We start from the raw sequence: 27,352 nt of genomic DNA on the forward strand, positions 1-27,352 counted from the left end.
CGGTGCTAATGAAAACACTCAACTACACATCATCAGTCTTCAGCAATACCCCAGCCCCCACCCCTCTGAGGCCAAGGAGCATGTGAATTACACACTTCCGCATTCTTTTTAATGTTTATTGTATTAAATTGAATATGCCATTTATTCATTTATTTACTTATTTTTCAGAGAGAGAGAGAGCAGGTAGGAGGGGCAGAGGGAGAAGAGAAAGAAAAAATCCCAAGCAGGCTCCATGTCCGGCCCAGAGCCCAACTCGGAGCTTCATCCCACCTCCCTGAGACCATGACCTGATTCGGATGCTTAACTGACTGAGCCACCTATGCACCCCCAGCTCTGCATTCTGCTGTGAAGAGCATTTGGTTAAATATGGCTAAGTATGGCTAAGAGCAGCCATCAAATAAATGTTTAAAATAAGTTAAGAGGATTGCGCAAAGGTAGATCACCTGGACCAAGAAAGCTGTCACCTGGATAAGCACTGCTGGGAACAAAGAGGGACGGGGGGAGAGGAGTAGGGACCTGGGCCCCAGCATGGAGCCCAGCCAATTGCGTGGTACACAGCCTATAAATCAATAATGGATATGCTGCACTGACTGTGCCAAGTTTTCAAGGTCAACAAGGCTCAGGGCTCCATGGCTAATTGCCTCCGTGGCCAGTATGTTTGATCTGGCAAGACTAGGGTGGGAGCAGAGACAAACATCCCGTGATAATGACTCATAGCTATGCTAGTGACAGTGCCTGAGAATGGGGCCACCTGAGAATGGCAGCAGAGGGGGAGGGCAGGTGAGCTTGGGGACACCTCGACCTCGTCTGGGCTAATCACAAGGCATTGTCAGCCAATGTGGTTCTCTCTTCCAACCTCAGTGGGGGTACACTTAGGGTCTGAGGGAACAGACAGATGTCTATAAAGATAAGCTTTCCCTTGTTTACTCTTGGGTTAGTCTGAGATGATGTTTGTATAAAATGAAGGATAAAGGACTGAATCTTTCACTGTGTTTATAGGCCACCATCACTTTCAGCATGGTCCCGACAGAAAACACCCCATCCTGCTACTTTTACCATTGTATTTCGTTGCCCATATAGTTGCATGTCTCCCTCACTCAACTTTGAGCTTCCTGAGGGTAGGGCTGGTATCAAACATCCCCAGAGCCTATGAGTTTACCCAGCATATAGTTGATAGTCAAGATTGTTGAATGAGTGAATAACTGTATTCTGGTCCAGAATTTTCTGGGTTCTTCCACTTTTATGCTGCTACCACAGACCGCTTCCAAGTGGGATTTCTCTCCGACCTTGACCCTGAATCAAAGACAGAATGGGGTCTTCTTAAGAAAAACAAAACCCCGAGCTCCCAGTAGACCAGGGATTTCTATGTGAGGTGCAGGCAGCTGGTCTATGACGTTGTACCTTTTTTCAGACCCTTTGGTCTTTCTCCTCTGCTTGCCCAGCTGTGAACAAACTCTTCCTATTATACTTGTATCACAGCTGGAACATCCAATCTTGACTTCATTAAGGACTGGGCAATGAAACCCAATCTTTGAGTATGAGTGCTCTCTTTGTCACGTATGTAAGAAAATGTCTTGTAGCCCTCTACTAGCTAGTAGTTGTTTTTCTAGTATTTGTTGACCTAACAAAACTCATAATTAAAAATCTGTGAATTCTCCAATGATTTTAAATATATCTGTATTTTATTAATCATGTCATTTTTATATTTATTAGATTGTCATATATCCGTGTGTGACATTGTTTATTCAGCCTACAGCCAAAGACTTAGTGATTGTGTGGGTTTTCAGAAGCCTTGCAATGATTTCTTGGTCCCTAAGGTTAGGACGCAACATGCTACAAAAGAGAAGGTAGCTTGGCCACCAAGTACAGCTTGACCCCAAACTTAGGACACTCCCATTCATATAGGCTCCTAGGAAAACAAAGGAGCTTCCCTTTCTTAACCTCTAAACTCTTCCTTCAGTGTCAGCTCTGAGTCCCCCAAATCTTCTCCAAAGGCATTCTTTCAATATCCTCCAAATAAACGTTTAATAATTCTAGTAGTTCTTAGGGGTTGGATGCCAGTTCAAAGATCTTTGACTTTGACTACTAGAAAACAAAACAAAACATGGGGGACTTTCACATATAGGAAAGTTCTGTGTCCTTGAAAGAATCCTGGATGCCATCAAGTGTGTCCATGAGAACTTTTTGGCTCTACCGTCTTGTTTCCTTGTACACTACATCTGTTTGACCCTGGCTTTTTTTGTTTTTTTGTTTTTTGTTTTGTATTCCAGATGTTACCCTTGGTCCATACAATATTACTAACTTGCTCTTTCTTATTCTAAGCACTTGGTGTATTGGCCAAGATTTAGTTTCAAAGAATAGAACTCATCCTAGCTAGCTTATGCAGAAAGTATCTAAATTAGAATGTTAAAAAATGTATAGCATTATGGGAAGGCTTGAAGACACAGAATCTGGAAGATTAAGCATTCAGGAATAACTCCCAGATCCACACTGAGGAAATGGGCCACCAGGCACTCCACTGCACTGGGAGGCTGCCGCCCCACCCCAGCTCTAGAACTTTTGCTACAATCCACAGAGCAAGATGGGAAACTCTTATCCTGCCACCTTCCCCCACTGAGTTCTGAATTCAAGTATCACCTGAGTGCTTGCGACTGGTGGGATGGGAATCAGATTCAGAGCCCTAGATGCAATGGGAAATGAGGTTTTTAGGTTTCTTGCTTCTGTAGTGCAGGAAGGCACATTAGGAGAGGCTGGAACAGACATGGAGGGACACAATCCGCAGCATCCGTTGCACCTGGTCTCCCTTCCTCTTGTCCCTACCTCCAGTGGAAATCTTAGTATCCCACCCGGATTTTCTGGTACCTTGTCAATCCAGTGAGCTGTGGACCAAGAGCATCAGCACCACCTGGGAGTTTTAGAAATGCAGAATCTCACACCTTATTCCTATTTAATGAGAATCTGCATTTTAACAAAATCCCCAGGTAATTTTTATGAATATTAAGGCTTGAGAAATACTGGTTCTCAAACTTGGCTGTACACTGGAATCACGGGGGGAGATTTAAAAATCACTGATGCCTGCTTCCCAATCCCAGTGATTCTGATTTTGTTGGTCTGGGGTACAGCCTAAGCATCAGGATTTTAAAAATCTAATATACAGTAAAGTCAGAAAACCACTAACCAGGGAAATGAAAAACACTTTGTGCTTTGGCCACAGCGCTAAGCATTTACACTGGTCTCACTGAGATTAGATGCTAATACCCCCTCTCTTAGCCTGCTAAGGGTCTCAAGCAATCCACAGAGCTATGTTACTATTCCAAGGACTCGCTCTTTAGTTAGAGAGACCATGAAAATCAGAATGGTACTGAATACTAAAATGTCCACGTTACCATGATAAGTACAGTCCAAGACAAGGGAGTTACAGATTGGACTACATACACCCTTTTCTTAAAGTCTCCTGCTTAGATACTTAACACAATACCCATTACATTACATATGTCCATGAAGTGGCCTCAGGAGTGAATTGGGTATTGATGACATGCTGTTCCCTCATGGGTACAAATGCTTTCAGACTGGTCATATTCCTAAGAATATGCATTGTATATGCATTTTACACTTGGATTAGAGCAATTTTCATTATGGTGACACTCTTGGGCTCCATGTCTTGGGGCCTACTGTGGTCTACTGTATTCTACAGCAGCTAATCCCTTGGTTTAGCTCTAAGACCCATGCTATAACAACAGCAACAACAACAAACTTTACACATAATGGCACTCAAGAACATGTGATGTTATGTATTACAGGATATAGGCATCAGTACCGGGTCATATCTAGGCTTTTGCTCAAAGATATTTTCTGGCTTTGGGTGCTTTTTTTTTTTTTTTTTTCCATTCAAAGCTGGTTACATCCCACCTACAAAGACTGGAAGTGGAGCTACAGTGGTGAACAGTGCTGTTCACTTCCTAAAGTGTATAGGCATTCTCCCTTCACCTTTCTGGCATTCACATTGCTATGGCCTCTGTAGTCCATAAGGAAGCCAGTTTGGATTAGATAAAGCTTTTGATTTTTGACAAGACTTAAAAGCACCCCAAACCCTGCTTATATGTTGTTAGTAGCCAGAATTAGAAAAGTTAGCATTTCACAATAGACTATGATGCCCGAGCTAGTTTATTCTGTAAAATGAACAAAGAGTATCAAAATCCATTTGGATGAGTAGACACCAGGTACTATTTAGTGATGGAGGCCTGGTTTCCAAAAGTTCTAGCAGTGGCATCTCTAAAGAGGAAAGATGAAAAAAGTCAAGGGTAAGATTTCAGAATGGGAAGAGAGGAGAGAAGTGAAATTCAAAGGATATTTAGTAGATGAAACCATAAAATCGAAAAAAAAAAAAGAGAGAGAGAGAGAAAAGAAAGAAAATAGTCTTAATGAATCTGAGGCTGAGAGTCTAGGCAGGCCTAACCAAATCACTCTGGCTACAAATATCCTCTGCCTTCATCTGGACCCACAGAACATGACACAGGTTCCCCGACTGTCTACAACTCATCCTTCCCCATGACACACTGACTTCTGCAAATCTCCTCCCGGGCTCTGAATTCAGTCTTTTGAACATCAAGGTATTTGATGGTGTGGTTGCCTTCCTGCTGTTGTCTGGTAGCTAGCAGCTCACTTTCCAGTTCCACGCTGTCATTCTATTTAGTGTTTAGATAACTAAACTTAAAGCTTTTAGTGTTTGAAGAATGAAGAAACTCTCTGGAAGAGGGCCTTTAATGACCAAACTACAAAATGCCATGCAAACTAAAGCTGGTTTGATGCACCTAAGAGAAGGGCTCTGTCCACTTGACACACTACCGTGGCTGTAGTGTGGACCCAGATTGCAGAGAGGGACAAGCAGCCTGAGAGGAAAGTCACTGCAAGTGACCCAGGAGCCTGGCAGAATGGGCCCAACTCCACAGCACACCTGGGTGTGATGGTTAATTTCATGTGTCAACGTGACTATATCATTGTACCCACTTTTTTGTCAAACACCAGTCTAGATGTCACGGGGAGGTATATTTTAGATGAGATTAATATTTGAAGCAATAGACTTTGAGTAAAGTAGATTATCCTTCATAATGTGGGTGGGCCTCATCCAATCAGTTGAAGGCCTTAAGAGAAGACTGAGTGAGGTCTCCCCAGGAAGAAGGAATTCTGCCTCTAAACTGTCTTGCAACTGCAACATCAACTCTTCCCTGAGTCTCCAGCCTGCCAATCTGCCCTAAAAATTTCAGACTGGCCAGCCCCTACAATCACATGAGCCAGTTCCTTAAAATACGTCTCTCTCTCTCACTCTCTCTGTCTCTACATACACACACACGCTCACATCCTATTGGTTCTGTTTCTCTGGAGAACCCTGGCTAACACAGGAGGTGACTTTTCCACCAGATCCGGGTTTCCCCATTACACATATCCAGCATGCTAGGGGGTTTTATGCTTTGAGAAAAGGAGAAATGTGGCATTAAGGGGGAAAAGCATGACACAGAGGCCCTGCAGCTCTCCTAGGAGCAACCCCTCTGAAATGATGAAGAGTCATGTAGAAGGTCCCCATGAATGCGGGCAGTGGGGAGCAGCAGCAGCCTGCGGAACCAGACCACGTGAGCAGGGGGAGGGTCGGAGCAAGGCAGGGTACTGTCCCTCTAGCCCCTTCATTCTTCAAATCAGAGAGGAAAAGACACTTAATTAGAACTACACACTGCCCAAGCCTAGGAGGCCTTGGAACTATACCTGTGAGCGTCCCAGGAATATTAGCACAAGACTTTGTGTTAGAAGCACTGAGCGTTGAGTCTTGTAACATTACCACCAAGGGAACTTTACTCTGAGGTCACTTGCTGTGGGGTTTCAACATGCGAGTTATATTTGCCTGGTACTAAATTTATTGACAATATTCTGGTACAAAGAGGCTACTTACAAATTCATTGTTGTGAGATTGGTTAGAAAAATGGAACCAGGTTCTCAGTAGTACACTCTCCCCCTGGGTTAATCAGAGTTAAGCCAGTTTCTTGTGACCTCTCAGAGACTTTAAAACAAATGTGCTTTATGAGTGTCCAGGAGATTCCAGGCCTAGAGTGGATTGGGTTTCCTAAACTTATTTGTCCCCATTTTCAAGAAGCATTGTTCAGGATTAGTGTTTCTCCAATAAACACATGAAGTAATTGTAAAGCAATCTTCTAAAGATGCTTTTCCTATTACTCCCCAGCTTTCTGCTCCTTTTGCTTACAGAACAAATCCCTTAGTCTGATGTGAAGGCTCTTTTCTTTGCGATCTAGCCCCGTCCTCTCTAGGCATGTTTCCCACACTTTCTGTGCAGTGATGGGCTTCTGTAGCCAAACTCACCATTCCTGGAGCCCATCAACGCCCAGCTCATCTTTCATTCACTAAAGAAGGATTTGTTGGATTGTTGTGACAATAAAGGCCTATGCCCACAGATCCTGTCCTAGGGCATGTGCGCAAAGGGGCTTCTGGACTTAAATAAGAAATATGGAGTACTATTAGCTTCTTCGAGGCCCTTACACCTCTGAGAAACAATCTGAACTAAGAACTAGTTGTAAGAGCTGGGGTTTATATTGAAAGGATTTTTCTGAACGTTTCCCTCTTTATGGTTTTTGTTATATATATATGCTTTGGTTATGCAGAGGACCAATTATAGTTTCCTCCTTTAGCCACACAGCAAAGCAAAACAAAACAAAACAAGAGAGTCTCTGGTATCTCCGTAAGCTGAGAACACACCCAAATGCCTGTGCAGAATGGTACCAGGTTGGTACTGTGGTACTACAGTTCAAAATTTCCTTTCAGAGAGAACATTCTCTCTCCGTCATCCTCCAGGAACCCTCAGTTGGAGGTTGCCTCTGCTCCTCCCCGCTGAGCTAAGCTGAGCTGCTTATGGCTACCTGTTACACATTCAAGTTCATGGTGTGCTTGGCCTTTAAACTTAAAACAATTCTGAGGAATGTGGCCCAGAGCTCTTGGCCAGAGATATGTATAAACTGCCCTTCTTTCTGCCTTCTTTTCAGAATGAAGATCAAGGTTTTTCTATTAACCAACACTTTTCCGCCCTAATTTAGCAAAGAGGGAGATGGTCATCAGGGAGGTGGCCAAAGGCACACTCCTCCATCTCATAGTCTGACTTTGCCAGGTCCTGCCAGTTCGCCCAGAATAAACTGGTAAAGAAAGACACAGTTCCTCCAGGCCCCACCCACTAGCACCCAGGCCACAGCCACATCTGTCTTCAGAAAAGCAGATACAGATCAGAGTCACTATTGGCCTCTCTGAGTGAAGCTGGGGCTGGACTCCAGGATCAGGTGATTGCCGCCCTACTGAAAACACAATCACCAAGCCAACAGGAAGAGTTTATTATAATCACACACTACCTGTTTCTAGAATTCAGGCCCTGCAAGGAAGCTGCTTTCAAAGCAAGAGGAGGAAGCTACAGAGTGTTGGCAAAGGGCAAGTATGGAAACATCTTTTTACCTTAAAGTGCAGCCAAAGAAGAGGAAGCCTGTGTTCCTACAGCAGAACAGAGGGGCCGACTTGGCACGCTGAAATCCATCCATGTCAGAATCCATGTGGTTGTCAGAGGAAGGGTGAGGTGTGGGAAGGCGCTGGCCTTTCCTCTGCAACTCCTTTCCCTCGAGGTTCTCCAAACTCAGCACTCAGAGGAGGGCAGAGGTCCCCATGGTCTCAGCTGGAGAACAAGTCTGGGCAAACACTGCTCCTTCAAGTCAATCATTTATTCACTTGTCCCTCAACCAGTATTTATCCAGAGCCTACCATGTGCCTAGTTGGGCACAGGTGCTGAGGAGATGGCAGTTAGCCAGAGGGCCCACACCCCGGCTGGGGACAGGTCACCCACTGAACTACAGGAGACCAGACAGGATGTTGCCAAGAAAGAGTCAACATGCAAGGATTAGCCACGCAGAGATGAAAATGGAGAGCCAAATGACCTTTGGGTCGGAAGGAACTGTCAAGACTATCACTTGACTTGTTCATTTTCTGACTCCACTGCTGTTTCTATTATACCTAGGGAAATGGCACTGACTGACTCATGATGAAGAGTGTGAACACTGAATTATTTTTCTAGTTCTGGATCAGCACTGATTCAAACCCTTTTTACCAGTCGTATCTATGGATGACTGCATTAATTTTAAAGAAAATTAATGTGAATTATTCTATAACCACAAAAAGGAGGCCGGGAGCATAAATGTTTATTTTTCCTGCTGTGCACATTCAAAGATAACCAAGAATTAAATACTGTCCCTGATACCATTAGTAGTGCCTTGGCTAGATCAAAAGAAATGTACAAGCGATAGGAAGAGAAAGCGTAGGGAAAAAGAGGAGAAAGAAATGGAGCTTACTAAGAAAGAAGTCAGAAGCTTGCCAGAGTGACTCAGTGTGACTGTGGATAAAACAAGATTAGAATTTATTAATTAAGCTGCCTCCTGGGCCTCTCATAACCACTGTGCCAAAGGTTATAGATCTTTCTGAAAACTGATGAGTAAAGATAACAGCCACATGTTCTCCAAATCTAAGCAACCAAGCTTCAGAATGTGGAAGCCAGGGATTATGCAACATGCCCAAAGAGGCATCAAACTTATATTTGAAAGACACATTATATTTTCTATTTTTACATTTTGGCTCTTGAGAGAATAAAAAGCCTTAGAACAGGAGGCACCCAGAACAGCCATTTCGAAATTGGTATTTAGCTAGAAATTTATTTTATTGTGTATTTAAGATATCCTAGGAAGGAAATTCCACAGCTTCCTGGATAAATCACTTCACTGTTCGATAACCTTAACTTTCCCTAAACTGGCTCTCCTGAGTTTATTTATATGCTCTGGTTTTGTGTCCAGGAATGCTACATTCTCTATTTTCACAATTCAGCATCACAATGCGACAGCCCTCAGCGGGCAACACAAGGCTCTCAAGCAGTGGGATTTGCAAGAGTTGGTGGTACAGGGGCACTGGGAAGGGACTGAACACAATGCCGGCTAACTGGACCAGTGGATGGAACCGTCTTTGTCAACAGCACGTAGCAGAACTCTTGCCTTAAGCTACAGTGAGTCCTCCTGTTCAGGAATCTTTCGTGTTCTTTCTTCTCTTTTATTAGTTTGCACTATATTTTTTTAAAAAATATTTTATTTATTTATTTGAGAGAGAGAGAGCATGAGCGGGGGGGAGGGGGAAGGGAGAGGGAAAAGCAGGCTCCCCACTGATCGGGCTCAATTCCAGGACCCTGAGATCATGACCTGAGCCAAAGGCAGACACTTAATCCACTGAGCCACCCAGGCACCCCTGCACTATATTTTTTAAATGTCCAGAGTGTTTTAAAACCTCTGTTGAACAGGAAAGGACAGGACAGTCATAAGTCATCTGTTTCTCCAGTGCAGCCCTTGTTTCTCAGGCTACACCAACGAAGAGAAAATCAAGGGCCCAGGTTATAGCCCCAGATATTGACCTGCTAAAGCCCACCCAATCTTCCTGAAACTCCAGCTCCACAGTTGGCCATGCTAAGGCCCCGCCCCCAGAGTTCTTCTTTCCTTAGTATTACACATTTGTTGTTTTGTTTGCCCAGGATCCATCCCCCATCAGCTGATAGAGGAACTCTGATTTCCCCATAGGAACGTGCCCTTCTCCCACCCACTGAATGCTGTCTTGAGAGTTCTTTTGACCAGGGGGGCCCTGCCCTTCTCTAGCTGAGAATGGACTGATAATCCAAGCTAGGTCAAAGATCCCTCTCTCTAGGGAAAGTAAACTTTGACAGTGTGACTCCAGGAAAAAACAATGATAGAGGTGGTTCTGTCCTTAAAGAGATTATCCATGGGGACAGCTTTCTAGATTCCCCCAAAGCTGCTGCAGTTCCTGTACTTTCAGAGACTTGGTTGCTCAACTTTTTCTTTAATTCTGTGAGCTCTCCAATATCCCACATCCTTCCAACAACAATATACCTTTTAAGAATTTCTCCTAAAGTGGTTAGAGTTGGTTTTTGTGACTTGCCACAGAAGAATCCTGACTAATATATTCTCCCAAAGCTTTGGGATCAGTTACCCTAAGATAGCGCAAGCCATGGAATGTAGAGACCCTGGAGAGACAGACCTGTTGTCCTCTGGCCATACAATTCTCTCCTCTAGTTTCTCAAAGACCTGGAGACCCTGCCAGGATAGTGCTGTAGACTCATGTTTGCTCCACTCTAGACTCTTGATACTTCTGGACACTTCTAAATCCTGGGTCTCCTATGCGAACAACAATCACTCTCTACTGCACTGTTTGTCTTTGTTCACGTTGCCTTAAGTAGGATGTCCTCTAAGAATCACTGCATTTTTGGTATGGAATGGCCAACACTACAGTTCTTTCAGGTTAATGGTTATGTCTTTGGGAGGATTGGGGATAAGCCTCTATGCGTTCAGCTGGGAAGCAGTTCTAAGAGCACTTGCATGTGACATGAGGGTCAGGTCCTAAAGCAGTGGCACGGCAAATCACATAGAACTGAGATTACCCTATATAGTGGGATACTCTGCATCAGTGGAAAAAACAACAACAACAAAAAAAAAAAAACAAGGAAGCTATCTTTGAGCTGAAATTTTAAAAACTCCAAAATATATATTTTTAAAGTTTATTGGACAAAGTTTCAAACATATACAAAGGTAGACAAAATAGCACAATTAAGCCCCAGAGACACACGTTCCAGCTTCAACGGCCTTTAACTCATGGCCAATCTTTTTCCATCTACACCTTTACCCACTTTCAACCCTTCCTTCCAGATTAGTTTGAAGCAAACCTCGGACTTCGTATTATTCCACCCACAAATATTTTAAAATATGTGCATATCTCTTAAACAGAACTATGATACTATTAGCGCATCTAAAAACTAATTCCTCAGTATCATTACAGTGAGTTCAAATTTCCCTGATTTCTCATCCCCCCCCATTTTTTGTTTGTTTGTTTGTATGTTTTATCAAGATCCAAATAAGGTATGATGTCTAGGGTCCCCAAGACCACGCCTGGGTTCGATGATTCATTAGGAGGGCTCACAGGACTAAGGATATAGTCATACTCATAGCTATGATTTATTACAAAGAAAGGACACAAAGCAAAATCAGCAAAGGCAAAAGGCATATAGAGTGAAGTCCAGAGGAAACCAGAAGGAAGCTTCCAAAAATCCTGTCCCAAAGGAGTCAGTCACACACGACGTATTTCATTCCTCTAGCATTAAATTATGACAATATATATGAAATGTCGTCTGCCCGGGAAACTCATTAGAGACTCCTGCCCATGGTTTTTACTCAGGGCTGATCATACAGGTACCCAGTGCCTAGCATATACCAAAATTTCAGACTCCCAGTAGGAAAGCAGGTATTTAACACAGATTACATTGTTTTTATAGTTTATGCACAGTGAGCCATTCTCATTAGTTAGAGAATGGTGAGAACCCTCCCCAGTCTAACCCTCCCCAGATGCCAGTCAAGGGCCATCCTTGTAAAGCAGGCCTTTGTAAGGGTAGCAGTCTCAGGCCTGCTGAGTTAACTCTTTTCTCCATAGTTGCATACACTGCAACTGGTTGCTATCTCTTAAATCTCTTTTGATCTACAGGATCCCCTCCATCTCTTTTTACCCCTAGTAATTTATTTGTTGTTTCCCATAGTCCGGATTTTGCTTATTGCATCCCTGTGGAGTTATTTGAAATATTCCTCTGTCCCTTGTCTTTCCCATGAATTGGTATTTATGTCTGTAGGTTTGATCCAATTTAGTTTGATTTTTAACATTTCTTTGGTAGCAGGATGACTCGATAAGTAGTCCTGTGCAGTTTGATCAGGTGGCATACTACATCTGGATGTTTATGGATTGTGATGTCATGGCCTTGGCTCTAGGCTCTACATTCATTAATTCATCACAGGTACGAAGTGGCAGAGTTCGAATTCTATCATTACTTCTTCATTAGTAGAATACTTCTATAAAGAGAAGCCTCCCTTGTCATGTTTGTACTGAAATGATATAGTTTGTCCTGAAATGCTTGATTCACTCTCCCACTTTTTGCAGTTTTAAACTAAGGTTCTCTAAAATCCTCCAACAGTGACATATTTTTTGGAATATCTTTTGCAATTATGGATTTAAATACATTTGGTGATTTTCAATCCTGTTGATGTTCTTCTTGTCCCATCTTTTCCCAGAGGTAGCCTCTGCATCCTCCACTGGTCTTTGAGAGCTATCTTATTTTCTTATAGAACAAGTTATTCTAAAATCATCTTGCCCATATCTTGCCCAAATCTGGACTGAGTTGTTTTTCCAAGAATGCCTGGTTCCTTTAAGTGAAAATTGATATTTTAAGATGTGGGTGCTAGGATACCAAAATATTCTTAAATTTAAAATAAAGATACAAGGGCGCCTGGGTGGCTCAGTCTGTTAAGCGTCTGACTCTTAGGTCATGATCTTGGGGATCCTGAGATCAAGCCCCACAACTGGCTCCACACTTGGTGGGCAGTCTGCTTGAAGATTCTCTCTCTCCCTGTCCCTCTGCCCCTCCCCCTACTTGCTCTCTCTCCCTCTCTCTAGAAAATGAATAAATGAATCTTTTTTAAAAAAAGATGCAGAGGTGCCTGGGTGGCTCAGTCGGTTAAGCATCTGCTTCGGTGCAGGTCATGATCCCAGGGTCCTGGGATCAAGCCCCACATCAGGCTCCCAGCTCAGCAAGGAGTCTGCTTCTCCCTCTCCCTCTGCCCCTACTTGTTCTCTCTCTCTTAAATAATAAATAAATAAATAAATAAATAAATAAATAAATTCCTTTTAAAAGGTGCAAAATAGAGAGCATGGTATGTTTTTAAAGTGGGAAAATAATAAATATTTGCATTAGCTGAGTTTGCATAACAAAGCTCTGGAAGAATTCATAAGAAAGTAACAAATGTGGTACCTTTGAGGGGTTAGAGGAGGGAATAATGGGCAGATTTTTTAAAAATCAAATGTGAAACCTTTTAAATACCACAAAGAAGAGAATACAGATATATAAACTTAATAAATCAGACATAGTCAACACTGAAACAGGTTACTTTTTCCTCTGACAAACACCAGATAAAATTACAGGCTTGAATTGGGGGTGGGGGCTCATTTTGAGTGACAAATACATGTCTTTAAATACTAGAATCACACTCAACACAGCATGAAATCCCAACTAAAAGCAGTGATTAGGAATGAAGACCAACCACAGAGATTCTCAACCCTGGCTGCACAGTAAAATCACTTGAAGAAGAAGTAAAATGATCTCTGTTTACAGATGATATGATCTTATATGTAGAAAACCCTTAAGATTATACACACACACACACACACACACACACACACACAAACCTGTTAGAACTAAATGAATCAAAGTAGCAAGATATAAAGTCAACACCCAAAAATCTATTGCATTTCTATATACTCACAATAAATAATCTGAAAAGAAAATTAATAAAAAAGTTCCACTTACAGGGTGCCTGGGTGGCTCAGTTGGTTGAGCGCCTGCCTTTGGCTCAGGTCATGATCCCGGGGTCCTGGGATTAAGCCCTGCATCAGGCTCCCTGCTCAGCAGGGAGCCTGCTTCTCCCTCTCCTTCTGCCTGCCACTCCCCCTGCTTGTGCTCTCTCTCTCTCAAATACATAAATAAAATCCTTTTTTAAAAAAAGTTCCAGGGGCGCCTGGGTGGCACAGCGGTTAAGCGTCTGCCTTCGGCTCAGGGCGTGATCCCGGCGTTATGGGATCGAGCCCCACATCAGGCTCCTCCGCTATGAGCCTGCTTCTTCCTCTCCCACTCCCCCTGCTTGTGTTCCCTCTCTCGCTGGCTGTCTCTATCTCTGTCGAATAAACAAATAAAATCTTAAAAAAATAATAAAAAATAAAAAAAGTTCCACTTACAATAGCATAAAAAGAATACAATATTTAGGAATTAACTAAGGGAGTTAAAAACTTGTATAAAAAACTATAAAACATTACTGAAAGAAAGTAAAGAAGACACAGATAGAAACACATCCATATTCATGGGTTGGAAGACTTAAAATGTTAAGATGTCAATACTACCCAAAATGATCCACAAATTCGATATAATCTCTATCAAAATTCCAATGACATTTTGTGCAGAAATAGAAAACTAAAATTCATACGGAATCTCAAGCAACCATGAAGAGTCAAAATAATCTTGAAAAAGAAGTCCAAAGCTGGATTACTCACACTTCTTGATTTCCAAACTTACTACAAAGCACAGTAATCAAAAACAATGTGGTACTAGAATAAAGACAGACATACAGACCAATGGAATAGAATAGGCAGCCCAGAAATAAGCTTTCACAAAAATGGTTAAATGGTTTCTGGCAAGGGTGCCAGGACCATTCAATAGGGAAAGGACAGTCTTTTCAGCAAATGGTGTTGGGAAAACTGGATATCTACATGCAAAAGAATGAAGTTGGACCCTTACATAACACCAGCTACAACATTTGACTCGCAGTGGATCAAAGACCTAGATGTAAGACCTAAAACTATAGAACTCTTAGGAGAAAACATAGGGCAGAAGCTTCATGATGTTCAACTTAGCAATCAATGATTTCTTGGATAGGACCTCAAAGGTGCAGGCAACAAAAGAAAAGATAGACAAATTGGATCATGAAAAAATTTTTTAAATTTATGCATCAAAAAATACCATCAACAGAATAAAGAGACAACCCACAGGATGGGAGAAAATATGTGTAAATCCCCTATCTGATAAAGGATTAATGTCTAGAATATATAGAGACCTTCTAAGATTCAACAGCCAAAACCCAAACAACCTGATTCAAAAATGAACAAAGGACTTGAATATTTTTCCTAAAACAATATATGAATGCCCAATAAGCACATCAAGAGTTGCTTGACATGACTATCGTTAGAGAAATGCAAACCAAAACTACAACAGGATATCACCTCATGTCCATTAGTATGGCTACTACCAAAAACCCAGAAAATAACAAGTGTTGACAGGGATGGGGAGAAATTAGAACCCTTATGCACTGTTAATGGAAATGTAAATTGGTGCAGCCATTATGGAAAACAGTATGGAGTTTCCTCCAAAAATTAAAATAGAATTACCATATGGTCCAGCAATTCCACTTCTGGCTATATACACAAAAGAACTGAAAGCAGGGTCTCAAAGAGATATTTGTGCACCCATGTTCATAGAAGCATTATTCACAATAGCTAAAATGTGAAAGCAACCCAAGTGTCCAATGACAGATGAATGAATAAGCAAAATATATTATACATATACAATGGAACATTATTCAACCTTAAGAAGAAAGGGGATTCTGACACATGCTAGAACATGGATGAAACGTGAGGATATAATGTGAATTGAAATAAGCCAGACAAAAAAAGACAAGTACTGTATGATTCCACTTATATGATGTACTTAGAAAAAAATCATAGAGACAGAAAGTAGAATGATGGTTTCCTGGGGCTGGAATGAGGGGTGGGAGTTGTTGTTTCATGGGTATAGAGTTTTAGTTTTACAGATGAAAAGGGTTCTGAAAATGGATGGTGGTGATGGTTGCACAACATCATGAATATATTTAATACCACTGAACTATAACCTTAAAATGGTTAAGATGGTAAATTTTATGTTATGTGTATTTTACCACAATTTTTAAAATTGGGAAAAAAAAATCACTTGGGAGCTCTTAACCTGAAGCCCAGGCTGCACCTCTGACCAATTAATTACATCAGATTTTCTGAGGGTAGGATCCAGGCATCTGTATTTTTTTTAAGCTCCCCTGGTAATCCAAGTGGTCAAAGCTGAATCCCTGCACACTAAGGGTAAAGTCGATGTCACCTCTCCCTTCTCAAGCTCTTCAGGCACAACACTGTGTGAAGTGTTGCATAGGTTCACTTATACATTGAAAAAATAAAAAACCTGTATTTTTGGGACGGTTGGGTGGCTCAGTCGGGTAAGTGTCTGACTGTTGATACTGGCTCAGGTCATGATCACCAGGGTCCTGGGATCGAGGCTCGTGTTGAGTTCTGCGCTCAATGGAAATCTGCTTCAGGATTTCTTTCCCTCTCCCTCTGGCCCGCACCCCACCCCCCGCCCCTCTCTCTCGCTCTCTCTCAAATAAATAAATAAACCTTTAAAAAAATAAAAACCTGTATTATTTAAATGATTACTTCTCTTGTATCTTTTTTCCACCCCTCCCCCTTTTGTACTTTCCCTCTTCCTCCCTTCCTTTCTGCCAACTACACCTAATTGAATTTTTGTAAGTTCAGTGTCTGCATGATGCTCTGTCTATCCTCCATCAATTTGTCTTCCAAAGCAGAGATTCATGCTTTTCCTGGCCTTTCCAGCTCCCAATTTGTATCTCGTCTCAAGATCTAGTTCCAGTCCCTAACTCACCATCCCCCTCCCTTTCTTTACCTTTCATTCCACAGGTATGAACACATGAATGAATATAGCTCTCACCTAAATCACATGCCTGAGCTGCTTCCTTAACTTCTGGCATTGCTGAGGTGGGTGTGCCCATCAAGTCTGTCTGGAATCCTCATTTTTGTCCTATTAATTGCACATGGTAAGGTACTCAGGGCTTAGTAAGACATGTCAGCTGATCGAAGAGAAGTCTTCTTTGGGCTCTTTGAGTCTAGGTGTGGGATTAGTTGTTGACTGAGTTGGGTGTGAAAAGCAGGACACTTAGGGGAGGTAGAAATATGAAAGCTTCTGTGCACCAGTCTCCGTGCAAAACCCTAGAGATCCAGTTATGAAAGGCACAACACCTGCCCTGAGGAAATCACAGTCTAAAGGGGACCTAGGTAATTAAACAGGTGGTTAAAATATCTTATAGTAAGTACTGTGCTAGAAGTGAGTATAGGTTTTATGGAAACTAAAGGAACCAAAACTACCATGGGAGGTGAAGAAGGAGTCAAGGAAGGCTTCTTGTAGGAGGCCTTAAGTTTTAATGTATTTTTAACTTAAAAAATACACAGGTAGGAGCACCTGGGTGGCTCAGTTGGTTAAGTGTCCAACTCTTGATTTTGGCTCAGGTCATGATCTCAGAGTTGTGAGAACAAGCCCTAGTTAGGCTCTGTGCTGGTTATGGAGCCTACTTGAGATTCTCTCTCTCCCTTTCCCTTTGTCCCCCACCTGCTCTCTCTCTCTAAAACAAAAACAAAAACAAACAAACAACAAAAAACCTCACAGGCAACATAGATTCACTGTAGCAAATTAGAGTGAATTAAGAAAGAACACTGAAGGGGCGCCTGGGTGGCACAGCGGTTAAGCGTCTGCCTTCAGCTCAGGGTGTGACCCCGGCGTTATGGGATCGAGCCCCACATCAGGCTCCTCTGCTATGAGCCTGCTTCTTCCTCTCCCACTCTCCCTGCTTGTGTTCCCCCTCTCGCTGGCTGTCTCTATCTCTGTCGAATAAATAAATAAAATCTTTAAAAAAAAAAAAGAAAGAAAGAAAGAGAGAACACTGAAGATGAACATAAACACCTATTTTTTTTTAATGATTTTTTATTATATTATGTTAGTCACCATACAGTACATCCCCGGTTTCCGATGTAAGGCTCGATGATTCATTAGTTGTGTATAACACCCAGTGCACCATGCAATACGTGCCGTCCTTACTACCCATCACCGGTCTATCCCATTCCCCCACCCCCCTCATAAACACCTATTTAAAAATGTTCTAACTTGTGCCAAGTTGGAGGGAGTTATGAGAACAAATGTATGATTACCCGTTGTTCATGGTGCTATCCATGCTTGGTGACAAGCTCCTGAAAATGCGGATGGAGTGCTATTCTGAAATGCTCTGCAAGAGGCAGGTCCCTGGAGAGGCAAGTGGGGGTAAACTTGGATCCCAGTCTTTAGAGGAGCTTCCCTCCATTCCCTGATTGCTGGCAACAAAATTTACCCAACCAATATTTTCCTTAAAACATTGAGGGGTCCTTCTGTTTGGGGTATGCCTTGTGCCCTATTTTATTTTTCATTGAATGTATCCCATAAGCACTAAATGTGTATCCCCAACTACTGAGGGGTGCAGAATGTAAAAGAGGATATAGATCAGCTGCTCCTCCGTAGGGATACCAATTTTGCTAGGAACATATAAAATGAACATTGTGTGCTCCTGAGGACAAGATTACTTTCTTTTCTTTTTTTTTTTTTTTTAAGATTTTATTTATTTATTTGACAGAGATAGAGACAGCTAGCGAGAGAAGGAACACAAGCAGAGGGAGTGGGAGAGGAAGAAGCAGACTCATAGCAGAGGAGCCTGATGTGGGGCTCGATCCCACAACGCCGGGATCACACCCAGAGCTGAAGGCAGACGCTTAACCACTGTGCCACCCAGGCGCCCCAAGATTACTTTCTGAGTATGCAATCTCAGTGCCTATGCGGCTGGCCACAACCTAGGAATTTAAAATATGTGTTGAAAATTTAATGAATGGGGCGCCTGGGTGGCTCAGTTGGTTGTGTCTGCCTTTGGCTCCGGTCATGATCCCAGGGTCCTGGGATGGAGTCCTGCATCAGGCTCCTGTTCAGCGGGGAGTCTGCTTCTCCCTCTGCCTGTGCTCCTGCTCACGCGCTGTCTCTCAAATAAATAAAAATCTTTTTTAAAAAAGAAAATTGAATGAATGTATGAAACAAGGAGAAAACAGTAAAGTCAGTTTATGAGCTCCTGACAGATTATATGACAGACCACAAGGGTAATAGCAACTTTTTTATTATTAATTAATTAACTAATTTCAATTGTTGTAATTGATATACTATCGTGGTTCCTGATCCAAAATATACAAAAGACTTTTTTATATTTAAAAGTCTCCCTCCTGGTTGCACAAATATGTCAATATATTAGAAACCATTGAATTGTACACTTTAAATAGGTGAATGGTATGAGAACGAATGAATGAATGAATGAATGAATAAATAAATAAATAAATAAATAAATAAATAAATAAATCTGCTGAAAAAGGAAAAAGTCACCCTCCTATCCTCTCACCCTTGTGCCTTGGCCACCCTGTTTTCCCAGAGGCAACCCTGTGACCAGTTTTCTTCTTCCAGAGATATAGAAATATGTATATATATTTCTTCCCCTCACCCTCTTTTTTCTTTTTGAGCAGGAAAAGGCTGTCCTTTCTCCCTCCTTTGAATACAAAATCCTTGAGAAAGAAGGAGTCTGACTACCAGGACGGTAGATGTACTGGCCATGTGGCCGCAGAGGGGAGGCGCAGGCAGGCACCAGAGCTGTAAACTGGGTTCTCAGGCAGGGTGAGCGGAGCTGAGGCTGTGTTGGTGGAAGGATGGGAGATGGAGCAAACCAGAGACCGCAAGGAAGACTTCACTTAGTTTGACACCCAGGCTGCCTGATCTTTTGCCACTATAAAAGGTGACAAATATATCCCAATGTGCACAGGACTTTCTGTTTTAAAACAAATTCCAGAAAACCCCCAGTCCCAGAACTATTAAATCATCCTAGTAGATTGAGCCCCTTTCTCTCTTTTTTTTTTTCCTCCCCAGAAGATGGTGAGTTTTATTTTATCTTTTCTGGATAGAGGCTGGATTTGCTCTCGAATGTTCCAGGGTGGCGAGAGACTAGGAGGAGGCACAGGATGTAGAGATCTATTCCATGTAATCTTCTCCCTCATTCCCATCTCCACAATCAATGGAGAGAGCAGCATACCTGCTTGCAGAACTGAACTTGGAGGCGAGATTTTCTTCAGGTTCTTTGTCTCAGGTTCAGATTGGGGCACTTGACTTCTTTTGCCATCATTCCTATGTGATTCCTTCCAGTGGTCTTTCTTCCCTTATCTCCTGAACCACAGCTGGAGGTCCCACTTTGACCTTTTGGACATTCATCCCACATACTTAATTTTCATCTTTCCATGTTTGGTCCTTTCTCGGATGGTTGAGCAGGAACTACCCCACCCCCTACAGGGGGTTGCTGCTCTGTGTCTGAGCCCTGAGATCCAACAGAAGGGCTAGAACTTTGCTGCACCCAAGCATTCTGCTTTGGTGGAGGGCCTGGCATTACTTTTAGAGGCTGTTCAGGTTTGGGAGGTTTAGAAGTTGGAGAGTGACAGTCTTCCTCTTAATTGAGTGTTTGATTTTCTAGAGACTTCTCATGCTCTCTCCTTGGTGCACTTCTGCCAGATGGGGTTGAGGTCCCAGCCTGAGATGACTCACTTCCTGTCCTCAACCATTTCCTTTCTTGAATTTCTTTACTTCGCCAGCTTGGAATCTCTCCCAAGGCTGACATTCTAGTTTTGCTTCATCCAGCTGACACTCCTCTGTTCCTTCTCTCCCCTGTCCCTTCTATAGCTACTCTTCTACTTTTCCTTCTTTAGCACTTGTGTCAACAGTCTTTGACCCTCCATAGACGGGCTGCTCAAATGGTCTGTGAGGTGCTAGCAGAGGAACCATCCTCCTTGGAAGTACTCCAAGGCTTTAGACGCGGTTTGTTGGGGACACCTCTATCAACATGCCTATAATCATCCTGAGAGTAATCATTGCTGAAGCTCCATGACCAATCATCTCTTCTGTCATATCTGTCTTCATAGCGGTCCCTTCCTCCTCTGTATACACCATCCCTATGGTACCCACTGCCAAATGTTCTTCTGCCACTGCCTATCCTGGAATCATTGCCTCTGTCATAGTCTCTGCTGCTTCAGTCATCACAGTGATCCCAGCCCCCATATCAATCCATATCGTGGTGTGGGCCATCATGGTACCACATCCCAATGCCCATTATGATATTGGCCAAAATCATAATGATCTTGCACTTGTCTCCAAAGCTATCATCACCTCTTCTAGGCAGGTAGGCATCAAAGCTGTCTGTCGCAAGATGGGCCCTCCAGTGTGTATCTATTTTGTCAGAACCCTGATTTCTATCTCCACCAGAAGAATGATCATTCCTGCTTTTATCCTGCGTTTGAGCAGCAAGGTCCACTCAGATTCTCCTGTTGCCTAGAGACTCTTCATTTGAGGCTCAGGGCACTGAGCAAGCAATTCCAACTCAGGTCCTCAAATTTAGCATAACCCAAATCTTTCAACCTCTCTGGGTTGCTGGGTTCATATGGTGAATGTACTGCACTGATATTTAATCTGTGTCTTCTGTCACAGAACAGGGAACATTTCCTAGAAAAGCAGTGAGGGTGCCAATTTAGGAAGATAGGTCTGCTCGATATTGGTTTCCTGAGCAGCCCAGGGAGCAGTGGGCAGGATAGAATGGTCAACTGAAGGAGTCAGATACACATGGTCATCAGTACTGTGCCAAATGGCTGAACCATCTCCTTACAGGTTATTAGTTTCATCAGCCCAGCTGACTGGTTTAGGGACATAGGTGCTTCCTCCACCAGTTCCCCATTCTCAACCAGAAAGTCTGTTAGGGAGATAGTCTTCCCCTTCTTATTCTTCTTTTTTGCTGGGGCTGCCATGTTGGGAGACAGAGAGTGATCAACCCATTTATGATTATAAAATGTCCCCCTGTATTTCTAGTAATCTTTCTTACCTTAAGGTTGACTTTACCACAGACAGGGAGAAAATATTTGCAAAAGACGTATCTGATAAAGGACTGTTATCCAAAATATACAAAGGACTCTTAAAACTCAACAATTAAAAAAAAAGAACAACTCAATAAAAAAAATAGGCAAAAGACCTGAACAAATACCTATTTGCTATATATAGATAGGAAATAAGCACATAAAAACATGTTCAAATGATGTGTCATTAGGGAAATGCAAATTAAAATGAGATACCGCTACACACCTATTACAGGATCTAAAGTCCAAAACGCTGACAATACCAAATTCTGGCAAGGATGTGGAACAACAGAAACTCTAAATCATTGCTGGCGGGATGCAAAATGGTATAGCTTCTTCGGAAGACAGTTTGCTGGTTTCTTACAAAACTAAATAAACTCTTACCTTTTACCCAGTGGAGTTCAAAACTTATATCCACACAAGAATTTGCACGTGGGTGTGCATAGCAGCTGTATTCATGATTGCCAAAACTGGAAGGAACCAAGATGTCCTGCAGCGGGTGAATGGATAAATAAATAGTGGTCCAGCCAGACAATGGAGTAGTACTCAGTGCTAGAAAACAAATGAACTTTTTATCAAACCATGAAATGACACAGAGGAAGAAAATGCACTTGGGATATTAATCATAATTATTTTATAGCCTGTGTCTGATATCTTCAATATCTCCATTTTCTGTGGATCTCATCTATTTCTGTGTTTTTCTTCTGATTTTCTGTCACTTGGTTCTATTTATTGACATAACTTGTAGATTTTTGCTTAAATGCTAAACACTGTGTATGAATAATTATAGAAACTCTATATAATGCTTTCCTTCTCCAGAGATAATTTAACTTTCTTCTGGCAGAAAGAGTAGGGGCAGGTCACCCTAACCCAATTAAGGAATACAGTATTTTGAGGCTGGTTTTTTAAGGCAAATTTATTTCCCCTTTGTCCTTATTTCCCTTCGTAGTGTGTCTAGAGTCTCAACTGGAAGTGTTTTTCAGAGCTCCAACTCCTTGCTGGGTCTTGACTTCCACTTTTTGACTCGCCCCCACCCCCAACCACCACCACCACGAGACTGTTTCACTCGTCTGCTTCTTTCTGCTGGGCTTCTGATCTCTTATCGGCATGGTGCATGGCTAAGGAATCAGCACATGCTTAGTGGGAAAAGGAGTTGGAATACCAGCTCACTTTTCAATAATTCTCTTTTCTCTGGGATTGGAGCCCTTCCAGTCCTGGCTCTCTTGCTAGCCCTGAACTCCATTTTGTTCTGGTAGCCCTGAGACTCCTCAAAGCTCCCTAAGAGGCACCTCTCTGCTTGGGTTCTAGGCTGCACTTTTTTGTTTATAATTCAGCAAATGTGTCAGGCAGGGAATGATGGAGAATGTTACCCTGATCTCATTATATTTTCTTTCTTTCCTATTCTTAGCCCTTTGAATCCTAGATGCCTTGTTTGCTTTCCAATACCTTCAAAGTTTGGTTTGTTTTTTTTTAAATCTAATTTACCATCATTCTCTGTGAGATATTTGGTCTAAACCCAATTACATCAGAGCTGGAAGCAGTTGTTCAAATATTGACAGGTATGATACAGTTTTCAGTCTGCCCCCTTATAAAATTATGTGTGGTATGAGGATTTGATTCTCTCACCACTTTTCTTTATTTGAAGCATGTAGAACACTTGCTTTCAGAGGACACCATGTCTTTTGTTTTTTTATTTGACAGGAATGGATCTTTCATATACAAATATGCAGCTTATTTTTTCTCTGTTGCTTATGAGAATTAAAATAGTATTACTTGGTGCTAATTCAATAAGTACAAATGCAAGCTTGGGCCTGAAATGTCAAAGAGGTTTACCCAGATGAGCCAATAATTATATTTAATTTTTTTAAAAAAAATTTAAATTATTTTAATAAATAAAATAAAATATAAATATTTTAAAAATTATTTTTAAAATTATTTCTACAATGTTACATATAAAAAAATCTAGGGGCACCTGGGTGACACGGTTGGTTAAGTATCCAACTCTTGGTTTTGGCTCAGGTCATGATCTCAGGGTCGTGAGACTGCCTATCTCCCTCTGCTCCCCCCCCCCATATAAATAAAATAAATCTTTAAAAAAATTATCATCCAAATAAAAACAAAATTAAAAATATTTTATTCTATACTTGCTGACCATAAAGAATATATTAGTGGCCCCACGAAAGAAATAATTTCATCTGTGATTAGTGATATAAAGTGATACTTTGCATTTGTGTTTACTTATTGTTACCTGGTTGTTTAGATTTTTTTTTAAGAATTTTTATTTATTTGAGAGAGAGAGAGAGAGCACAATCAGGGGGAACAGGAGAGAGGGAAGCTGGCTACCTACTGAGCAGGGAGCCCGAAGCCGGGCTCGATCCCAGGACCTTGGGAACATGACTGAGCCGAAGGCAGACCTTAACTGACTGAGCCACCCAGGCTCCCCTAGATTTTTTTTTCTATATGTAAAGTTGTATAAATAATCTCCATAGAAAAAAGAGGCATAACGTTATAGAAAAATGGAACTAACCGACCAAAGACAGCCCCTAGCTACCGTAAATAACCGAAGAGTGCCTGGGACAAATGGCCACAGAAGACGCTGTGAGACTCAGGACGAAGCTGATTGTCCCAGAGCATACAGCAAGTTACTTAGCACTCCAAAATTAGTGCTGCTTACTGTCTCTGTTTTGCCTTAAATTGGAAGAATTACATACAACTGGAAGAATAAAACTACCTCCTCTCTTTCCTTCAGATAGAAAATAAAAATAATGAAGCCCTTGAGTAAGAATTTTCCAGTGCAAGGGTCTTCGTGCATTTAAGGGAATGCTGGCTGCTTTCCTATTCTTGGCAGGCACACAGGGGTTTGATCGTGAAAAGGTAAGATTGAAGAAAAGGCACTGATATTTCTCAGCATAATGTAAAATCTTGATATCATTATGAAATAGGATTCTTTGCAATTTATAAAACAGTTGGGAAAAATCCTTTTTCTACTTAAGAGTAGCCTCTGAAAATCTCTGAGACTCAACTTGTTTTGGAGGAAGACCAAGTATAACTAGACACATACACACACACATAGCACATGTGTGAGTATATACATAGGGGTTTGTTCCTGCATTTATGCATACATGCCTGCAGGTCCCACTTTTAGAGCGATGTCCAAGGGGACCAGAAAGGATCATCTATATCTGTCCAGGACTAGACCCAACTGTGTAAATTCAGAAGTTGATCATTATCAGTTATGCTCCTGGTGAAGCCTCAAGGCATTTCTTTAGACCCAGTCGCTCAGATAAGGGAACAAATACTCATCATGGGTGTGGTGGACTAGAGTCTGGTCACAAATCTTCTCTCCCCTGTGGTAGTAATACACAGCCCCCCTGTGAACATGGCCTCTTACTGTAATGGCTCTGCTTCCCTGCCCTTTCACTTTGGACTGGGTTGTGTGGTGTACTTTGGCTACAGGGATGTTAGCAGACATATAAAAGCAGGGGTTTGAAATATGTATGTGTGGTGTTCTTCTTTATTGCTAAGTAGTATTCCATCACATGGCTGTACATCCATCTGTTTATCCATTCACTAGTTGATAGACATCAGTGTCTCCAGTTTGGGCAATTATGAGGAAAGCTGCTATAAACATTCACATAGAGGACTTTGTGGGAATGTATGTTTTCATTTCTCTTGGGTAAAAACCTAGGAATGGGACTGTGCAGTCAGTCATATGGTAAGTGTATGCCTAATTGTATAAAAAGCGGCCAAAGTGTTTCCAAAACAGTTTTCCCATTTTGCATTTGGACCAACAATGAATGAGAGTTCCAACTGCTCCACATCCTCCCCGACACTTGCTACTTTTTTCCCAAAGAGCTGTTCTAATAGACATAGAGTGATCTCATTGTGTGTATTGCTTTGAAGCAAATGGCTCATGCTAGACTCAGGCACAGATATAATTGATTACTCCCATAGCACTTGTGCTAGACTGGATTTTTGCTCTCTGAAATCCTATGCCTGTGTCCGTTGTCGTGTGACTTTGCAGTTTCTCTCACTAGTGGCAAGGCATATTTTCCTGCTTCATTGATGTTGGGCCTGGTCATATGCTCACTTAGCCAATGGAATATGAGTAGAAGTGACAATACTGCACTTCTGACTCCAGTTTTAAGAGGCCCTGTAGACTTCCACTCATCTTTCTTGTGTTTTTGCAATTGCCATACAAAAGATGTGTTCTGTGGGTGCCTAGGTGGCTTAGTTGGTTAAGTGTCCAACTCTTGGTTTTGGCTCAGGTCATGACCTCAGGGTCATGGGATTGAGCCCCATGTCAGGCTCTGCACTGAGTGTAGAGCCTGCTTGAGACTCTCTCTCCCTCTTTCTCTGCCCCTCCTCCTGCTTGCTCACTAAATAAATGAATAAGTAAATAAATAAATAAATAAAATCTTAAAAAAGAAAAGATTCTCTCTTTCTCTCTCCCTCTGCCCCTCCCCCACACTCTTGCTCTCTCTCTCTCTAAAAAAAAAAAAAAAAAAAAAAAAAGGCGTGTTCTGGCTAGACTGACCCCCAGGTGAAGGGTATGAGTTCCATATATGTATAAATGTTACACAGGCACATCAAAGGACTCTCAAAATCATTAGTCATCACGGAAATTCAAACAAAACCACAAGGAAATACCACCACACACTCACTAGAAAAGCAAAAATTAAAAGACTAACAATATCAAATGTTGTTGAGGATATGAAACAACCAGAACTTTCACACACCACTGGTAGGGGTGTAAAATGAAACCACTTTGAAACCACTTTGGAACACAATGGAACACATTGTCCAATGGCTTATTGGACATTTATATACCTTTTTTAGTGAGATTGCAATTCAAAGCATTTACAAAGGGAAGAATTTATATGGGTAGGCACCCAATAGAGTTTGCCGCACAGTGAAATATACAGGGCTGTATCAGTTGACTATTGCCATAATAACGCTGTGTAAGAAACCATCCCCAAATGCAATGGCTTAAAACCACAGAAATTTATACTCTCACAGCCTTCACCTGGGGATTGGCTAACCTAGCCAGAGGACGAAAACTGTTTGGCAGATTCATATAAAGTTAACGTACATCAACTACATGAGCCAATAATTCCACTTCTAGGGATTTACTCAAGAGAAATAAAAACTTACACCTACATAGAGACTTGTACATACAGGTTCATAGCAGCTTTATCTTCAATAGCCCCAAAATATCCCAATGTATACCAACGGGCAATGGAATACAACTCAGCCATAAAAATAAAGAAAGTGTTGCAACATGTAAGAACATGTATGAATTTTAAAACATTATACTGAGTGAAAGAAACCAGACACAGAGAGCATATACCGTACAATTACATTAAAAATTCTAGAAAATCTATTGTGACAGAAGACAGATCAGTGATTACCCAGGACCTGGGGTGGAAGAAGGACCTGTGAGGAGATACAAGGAAGCTCTCAGGCACGGTGGGAATGTTCTGTTACCTTGGCTGGTGTATACATCTGTTGAAACTTATCCAAGCAGGCACTTTCTATATAGGTACACGTATTAAATTGCAATAGTGTGGGTTATAAATTCTCTCCTTCATCCTCACCAGCAGAGAGGCAGTATGCTTCCTTTTTAGCTCCGGATGACTATTGTACATCTTCTTGGCCTGTGAAAGGTAAGCAGAAGTCTCTTAGCGGGGCTTTTTTTTTTTTTTAAAGATTTTATTTATTTATTTGACAGAGACAGAGACAGCCAGCGAGAGAGGGAACACAAGCAGGGGGAGTGGGAGAGGAAGAAGCAGGCTCACAGCAGAGG

General features: G+C 41.8%; 1 long non-coding RNA gene and 1 pseudogene across 1 annotated transcript in view; both read right to left on the reverse strand.

Annotated features, from left to right (window-relative positions):
* Window positions 1–216: 216 nt before the first annotated feature.
* The window catches only part of LOC103671481, a 29,784-nt gene continuing 2,648 nt past the window's right edge, over window positions 217–27,352 (reverse strand). The window contains exons 2-4 of the long non-coding RNA XR_570904.2: window positions 27,034–27,203; window positions 21,931–22,098; window positions 217–1,293 (exon numbers count right to left, since the gene is read on the reverse strand). This is a non-coding gene — a long non-coding RNA (uncharacterized LOC103671481). The remainder of the gene's footprint in view (window positions 1,294–21,930; window positions 22,099–27,033; window positions 27,204–27,352) is intronic.
* LOC103671480 lies at window positions 18,618–21,441 on the reverse strand (annotated as a pseudogene).

The sequence above is a fragment of the Ursus maritimus genome, unplaced genomic scaffold (genome assembly GCF_017311325.1).
Source record: "Ursus maritimus isolate PB19 unplaced genomic scaffold, ASM1731132v1 scaffold_6, whole genome shotgun sequence".
NCBI lineage: Eukaryota > Metazoa > Chordata > Mammalia > Carnivora > Ursidae > Ursus > Ursus maritimus.